Source organism: Ostrea edulis, chromosome 7 (genome assembly GCF_947568905.1).
Source record: "Ostrea edulis chromosome 7, xbOstEdul1.1, whole genome shotgun sequence".
Taxonomy (NCBI): Eukaryota; Metazoa; Mollusca; class Bivalvia; order Ostreida; family Ostreidae; genus Ostrea; species Ostrea edulis.
Genome location: NC_079170.1, coordinates 50,825,378 through 50,833,806, shown reverse-complemented (window position 1 = coordinate 50,833,806; position 8,429 = coordinate 50,825,378).

Genomic DNA, 8,429 nt, shown 5'->3' with positions numbered 1-8,429 from the left:
GGGGTGAGACTAACAACGAAAGGGGAAAAACACATTCCGCAAATTATAATATACATGTAACAGGCTGTCTTTGCATTTAGTCCGAGTGTTTTCAGTTATCTTTTTAAAAATTCTATATATTGATTGCAACACAAACATCCTATTATAATTACATGGCGATAATAAAGTCTCAGTAAGTTTCCACAAAGCTGAAAATTGGTATACACCATATTGTACAAACTGATACAGAACTAAAATATTGCGGAAACTTATCAAAACTTTGCGGTAGACTATCAGTATAGCAATGTGCATACTAAAACAGAACAGTTTCTGCAAACCGAAATTTGCGTAAACTTGATCAGCTTTCAGCAAATTTTCGTTGCGGAAACTACTTGAAAACAACGTAGATATATCAAGTTTCAGCAGGACACACCAATTTTTTGCAGGGAGAAAGCTTTCAAGATGAAAAATGATTGAGGAAACTTGACGAAAACCACTTGTACACCTAAGTCTATGTAGTGAAATTTGTATTTTTCATCCATTTGTAAATTCCATGTTTTTAATGAAAAGAACTTATAATAATTGACATTAATAAATACTATGTAATATTGCAGGTAAATTTTGTAGGGTATATAAGCGAGTTGGGGGGGGGGGGAATTCATACCAGCTTTTAGTGTTAGGAATGGCATGCTTTAGTCCCAGTTGTGTTACTCTGAAGTGAAGTCCCAATTGGTTATTAAAATGCACGTACATAGATCTATACATTTCCATACACCTATATTCAGTGCAACCCCCCCCACCCCCCTAAAATTTTCAAATTTAAGGTAAATCGCGGTATCTTGTTTAGAAAAATGTACTAAACGATAAAAGAAGCAATAATTTCTTCCACTCCCGGAGAAATAAATGACAAAATCTTTTGATTTCTTGCATTACTTTATTGGGAGAATTTAATTTTGTTCTAAAACCCATAAAATTTGAGTCATTTTATTAATTTCACAAATGACTAAATAGGAGACATATTTCAAGCCCTGTAAAATCCCGGAGCTTCCAGGGGCTTCGCCCCCCCCTGAACTCCACCAGCGCTTTGCTCTGGATCCACTGTGGGCCTCAAGGCGGCCCCCAGACCCCCTGCCTCATAAAGTGGCGCCCCCTCCCTGTAACCGCATTTCCTGGACCCGCCCCTGATATTACGAAGTTCATACAGCCCGAATCATCGAAGACTGGGTATTTTGAATTGAAGATTTTAAGATTTCCAAAACGCAGTTTGACAAATAAAAACGGGTGTGTAATGCTCTAGTATGAAATTATATTGGAAAAGAAGACTCTACACGCGTGCACATGCGCATGCCTTTCTGCTGTCTGACTGGCTCTATCCTTCAGACTCTCGCGTTATAATCTAGGGGATAATTGAATTATCTCTCAAGATCCATGCAAATGGCCACATTCAAGTAATAGACAATTGTGTAGTATTACATGAATTTACATTTGTTGATTTTAAAGCAAGATAACCATGAATTATGTATTGTATTCAGAGGCGGGTGCAATATTTCAGTTTGGGGCCCGGAGAAATTGCTTGGTGTGTGGGTCTAAAGACCGCCTTTAGACCTCAGTAAGTCCAGGACAAAGTCCTGGGTGGTTCCAGGGGACAAAGCCTATGAAAGCTCCCGCTTTTTTCTCTCTTCTTTTTATTGCAAAAACAAGCACCAGTACTCTCTAAAGTATTTTGATTGCATATCTTTATTCTTAAAAGCTGTACATTTGGCATGCGCATATTTAATATACATTAATGAAAAAAAAGTCTAAAACTATATCGCATTAAAAGTGTACAAATTAAGTTTACTTAGTTCATTCCCAACATTGGGTGCATGATCTTTAGTTCCTTAGAATGTGTTAAGTACTAGAGACACACGTTACATGGATATGAAAACAGACTCAGATTTGATTGATAGGATATTGTTTAAGTTTCCTCTCGAGAATTTTTCACTCATATGAAGACGTCACCATTGCCGGTGAAGGGCTGAAAACATAGGCCTATGCTCGGTGCTTACGGCCTTTGAGCAGGGAGGGAATTTATCGTGCCACAGAAGTTGAGACAGTGGGCATCGGTTTTTGCGTTCTCATCCGAAGGACTGTCCCATTGGGTCGTCTCTTACGACCGGCAAGGAATACTGAGGACCTATTCTACCCGGTGTTGTAAAGCATAAGATTTCCCCCCGCATAGACTTTCCCTCCGCAAAAACGGGCCCGGGATAGACATTCCCCCCGGAAAGATGGGCCTGGAATAGAATTTCCCCTTACGAAGAATTAACCCGGGTCCAACCCAACCCCCCTTGGAAAAACCGTCCCAGTATAGAAATTCCCCCTAAATGACAGTACACCCCCATTCTTACATTTTAGCTATGTATCTGTTTCCATTTCTATTACTAGAATTCTCTTGCTTATTTAGACCCAGTAATTCTTCTGATTATTTTTGTGTGTGTGTATCGTGAACAATCATCATCTTATGATTTTTTATAAAAAGGAAATTGCTCAAATCGTGTAATGGTATATCAAAATTCATTCAGACATCTTAAGTCTTTATCGTTATTTACTAGTATCTAACATTTGAATTAGTAAAGTTGGGAAGAACTTAAATGATTTTTTTAATTTAAATAAACGAGAAAATTTAATTACTTTTATTTATACAGTTCATCTATTTTACTTTTCAAATATTTTAATTATACATCTTATAGTCGATTTTTTACGAAAAATCCTACTTATATTGACCATCGTTAAAGTCTTTCGGTAAGCATATTGTATTTACAATATGCATTTCAAAGTTTTCAGCGTGTAAATCCAACTTCATCATGTCAACAACAAAAAATATTCGTTTGTTTTATGAATATCGTAATATTAATGAGCGCATATCTATTTCCTTAAACTATTATAACAAATGAAATCCGGAAACAGGGGGGGGGGGGTCTATATATACCAGGGCGATTTTTCCGCCAAAGGGGAGACTTTATACTGATTTTGTACATAGGGGGAAATTATATGCTGGGGCGCAATTCCGGGCCCGTTTTTCCGGGGGGGGGGGGGGGGTCTATGATACAACACCGGATCCCCACGGGATAAAACATATCTGATATACATATTACATGTAAAAGCCCTACATTAACTGGATACTGGATATTGGACTACAGGGGCTTTGCAATTGAGGACTAACCGAATCACGGTTAGGGTGGTTCGGGAGGGGTTGTCCTCCTCCCTTACGGGAGAAAATATTGAAGCAGAGCAATTTCAAGCACATTAAATTCTTATCTTTGAAATGATGGGGGGGGGGGGGGCGATCTCCACACCCCTTAATTCCGCAAGTGAGACTGTTAGTTAACTCTATGATAAAGTTTAGAAGATATAAAACAGAAAGAATTTTGATACAAGTAAAAAGTTTCATATATTTTTGGAAAATTATCTAGATGTGCAATATTTAGGATTAAGCTCAATAAAAATCCGAAGTATGTAACATTTGATAAGGGTAATTCTCGCATGGGGCGCCTCTATGCCGGCTTGATTAGATCGCATCGTATACGTACATTTAATGACAGAGTGAAATTTCAGTGTTTTTATTGAAGAAAGTATGTGGTTGTCATAGACAAAAAACTCCGCACTTTTATCGTGTCCAGAGTTAAATGTCGCACTTTTAAAGGTATTTTGTTGATTAGGAATATGCATTGATTGATCACTATTTTAGGATCAAGTGTTTCATCTATATATTTTGGAAAATGAACTATACGTGATGGCTGGTCGAGGGGTTGGGGAAAGGGTGGGTGCTTTGATCAGTCCGCTACTAAAGTTTTCCTAGTAATGAAGACAGTATTAGTTCTTCATTGTAAAATCTATTTCCAATATCAACCGTAACTATTTCAACTCCAGTAAAGCTTCCACCAAATATTACAACAAACAACAAATCATCGATACATAAATGTTCGAGATTATTTCTCTAGGTAGTGTCAAAAATAACAACGAAATCTTTCTTTGGAAGCGGAAGACCATAATGATAACAGAGATAACAATGAGGTCTTCAGTTGGAAGCGGAGGACCTGAATTACAGTAAACAAAAAACCCATATATACTAGACTAGATAGGTTAGGGTCAATGGCTTATGATCTCGTGTCTGACGAAGCGTAACGTGTAGAATTTAATAGGGTAGTTTGTTAATTGGGAATACAAAATGACTGACTAGTGGGACCACTATTTTTTTTTTATTTAAGTAGTGTCAAGAACGAAATATTCCATTGGAAACGGAAGACCTTAATGATATCTTATTCAGGTTTCCATTTGGGAGCAGAAGACCTTAATTACAAGACTTGTTCGGTTAGGGTCAATGTGTTATGTTGTCGTGTCCGACGAAGCGTAACGACTAGGATTTAAAAGGATAGTTTGTTAATTGGGAATACACAATGACTGACCAGTTGGGCCACTATATTTTTTTTTATATCCGAACTAAACATCGTGTGATTATTTCCTGTACATATATGAAGTATTGAAATTGTACATTGTATAGAATATCAGGGACTAAGTAGAGTGATTGATCAGTATTTTCCGTTCAAGTGCCATTTCTATCTGGTCAAAACGAGCCTTTTGTCAATTTTGGACCATAAATCCTGCAGGAGGAGGGGTGGCTTCTGCTCCTCCGCCGCTAAAGTTTTTTGGTTTTTTTTAAATTTCAAAATATTCAAAAATAAACACCGCACGATTATCTATTCTAAATATTTAAATTATTCAAAATGTTAACGTTGTCTATTTCAACTTTCAATATAGTTAGGAAGCTAAGTGAATAACGCTGAATATTACCGCAGATATCCATTGACTTCATTTACCTAATTATTATAGATCAACACAATTATATTTATACGTTTACTTAAAAAAAAGTGGCGGATCCAGGGGGTTAAATTGCAATATGAGTACTTTATTTTTGAAGAAGAAAAAAATAGAAAACCCAAACAAATAGAAACTCCAAATAAACAATGAAACATACTAGTAAAGATCACAGGAATTTATCACGTACAAAATCAGTATCTAGGTAGTATTAGTGGGTTAGTGTCTGACGAAGCGTAACGGTCAGGACTCAATGGTGAAGTTCGTTAATTGGAATTACACAATGACTGACCAGTGCTTTACGTTCAAGGGTAAAAATGGGCCACTTGTCAATTCTAGAAATTGAATTGTGCGAGGGAGAGGGGGATGTTCGCCCTCGGTCATCCACCACTGAAGTTAATAAACATCATATGATGAATTCCTTAACATGTATATATGTAAAGTATTCAAAATGTTAACATTATATCTACTTGTATTTTAACTTCCAATAATGTTACAATGATAGATGAGTACCGCTGTTATAGGCATCACCAAAATTATCTAGCTAGTGGCGGATCCAGAGGGGTAAGAAGTAGGCATAAAATCGTGATAACAGTACTTTGCTTTTGGAATAATGATAAATAAACCCTGACAAGACAACCCTGATATATATATAAATGTCCGTGATCATAGAAATGTATCACATAAAAAATCGATGACTAAGTGGAATAACAATTAATTGTCAATGATAACAGGTTTTCATTGCGAAGCAGACCTTAATTACAATAAACAAGTACATCCATACATACAAGACTAGTTCGGATATGTTGTCATGCCTGACGAACCGTAACGAGTAGGATTTAAAAGGGTAGTTTGTTAATTGGGAATACACAATGACTGACCAGTGTCCCCACTACATTTTTTTTTTAAATTTCCGAACTAAACATCGTGTGACTGTTTATACCACACAGACATGAAATATTCAAATTGTACATTGTAGAATACCAGGGACTAAGTAGAGTTACAATGGAAGTAGTTTTTTTATTTGGAAGTACACAATGACTGACCAATATTTTCCGTTTGAAAGTGCCATTTCTATCTGGTCAAAACGAGCCTTTTGTCAATTTTGGACCATAAATCCTGCAGGAAGAGGGATGGCTTCCGCCCCTCCGTCTCTAAAGTTGTTTTTCTAATTTCAAAATATTAAAAAATAATCCTCGCATGATTATGTATCCTAGATATTTAAAGTATTCGAAATGTTAACGTTGTTTATTTCAACTTTCAATATAGTTAGGAAGCTAATATTAAGTGAATAACGCTAAATATTACCGCAGATATCCATTGACTTCATTTACCTAATTAGTAGATCAACACAATACGTCTACCTAATAACTGGCGGTTCCAGGGGGTTAAACTGCAATATCAATACTTTGCTCTTGAAGAAGAAGAAGGGAGAAAAACCAAACAAATAAAAACTCCAAATAAGCAATGAAACATACGAGTAAAGATCATAGGAATTTATCACGTACAAAACAACTCACGACTAAGTAGTGTCAGTGGCAACATAACGGTCTGTATTTAATGATGAAGTTTGTTTATTAGAAATACACAATGACTGATCAGTGTTTTACGTTCAAGGGTAATGTCTATCTGGTCAAAATGGGCCGCTTGTCAATATTAGAAATTGAATTTTGCGAAGTAGGGGTGGGGTGTCGTTCTCGGTTATCCACCACTAAAGTTAATAAACATCATAACATCATATGATGAAGGCATGCCTTTATATATATATATATATATATATATATATATATATATATATAGTATTCAAAATGTTTACATTATATCTACATTTATTTTAACTTTCAATAAGTTAGAATGATAGGTGAATACATGTACCGCTGTTATAGGCATCACCAGAATTAATTTAGCTAGTGGCGGATCCAGGGGGTATTATAAGAAGTAGGTATAAAATCGTTGTAACGTTACATGTACTTTGCTTTTTGAACACTGATAAATAAATCAGATAATCCTGATATATAAATGTCCGAAATCATAGAAATGTATCACAATACAAAATCGTTGACTAAGTAGTGTCAATGGATTGATTTAAGGTTTCATGTCCAACGAAGCGTAACAATTATGATTTACGAGGGTAGATCGTTAATTAATTGGGAGTACACAATGACTGAACAGTGCTTTACATTCAATAGTCGTGTATATCTGGTCATTACGTGGCTGGGGAAATAATTAGTACTATACGTGCTCCAAAACCAAGATCATGAAGGTCAATACCATATCAGAGGAACCAATCTCCTTAAATGGCACAAACATCGAAGATGTCACCAACTTCCCATACCTAGGAAGTAAGATCACCACTGATGGGGATTCAGAGGCAGATGTACAAGCTCGCATTTCTAAAGCCACAGGAGCGTATGCTGCTCTGCGGAACATCTGGAGGTCAACAAAGTTTAGCACCAACACCAAAATTAAGATCTTCAAGAGCAACGTGCTTGGGGTCCTACTATATGGTGCTGAATCTTGGTAAGTAACCAAGTCTATTTCCAACAAGCTGGATGTATTTCAGACCCGATGTCTCCGCAGAATATTGCGCATCTTCTGGCCTAACACCATCTCAAATGACGAACTGTACAAAAGGACAAACACCACTCCTCTATCCCAGACGATCAGAAAGAGAAAATGGCTGTGGATAGGACATGTATGCAGAATGTACCCAAATTCCATCCCAAGGGTTGCTTTGAAATGGTCACCAACTGGCAAGAGAAAGAGAGGAAGACCAAGAGAGACCTGGAGAAGATCGGTGGAGAAAGAAATGAAAGATAACAACTGGAGTTGGGGACAGGTCCAGAAATGGGCGAAAGACAGACCAACATTGGAAGTCTCTGGTGACGGCCTTATGTGCTGACAAGCACGAAGAGGACTAAGTAAGTAAGTAGTGAGGAATGGGAATGGGACGGGGGATCCGCCCATTCGCCACTGAAGTTATAATTTGAAAAATAAACATCGTACAATCTGATTAAAATCAGATCCTCGATCCGCTCCTTTTTTTTTTTCGTGTAGCGACAAGAAAAAAAAAAAAAAAGAGGAGCGGATCGAGGATCTGATTTTAATCAGATTGAAACATCGTATAGTTAAATTCTTTTGCGTATACAAGGTATTCAAAATATTAACGTCATCTATTTTATCATCCAATGAAATTAAAATGATAAGTGAAGACTGTTGTAACCACACAACTTGTGTAACTAATTAGTGGCGGATCTCGGGGTTAATACATTTGTAAGTAGACCTAAAAATTTGCGATAACATTGCTTTGCTTTATGAGTAAAAAAGTCTACAATATTCATAAAACATTGATACACAAATGTCGAAAATCATAGAAGTTTATCACTATAAAATCGCTCGAGATGTTTAGAACACTTAGAGCCGAACTTCCCTAGAGTCGAGACGTCTGTTAAACCGTTTATTCGGACACGCCTGTCAAAGTCTTTTCGACGCTTAAGGTAATGGTAGCAATCGGAGAAAGTACTTTGACTTGAGAATGAATACGATTGTAGAAGGGAGGGAAAGATGGACCGAAGCATGCATTTTGTAAAACG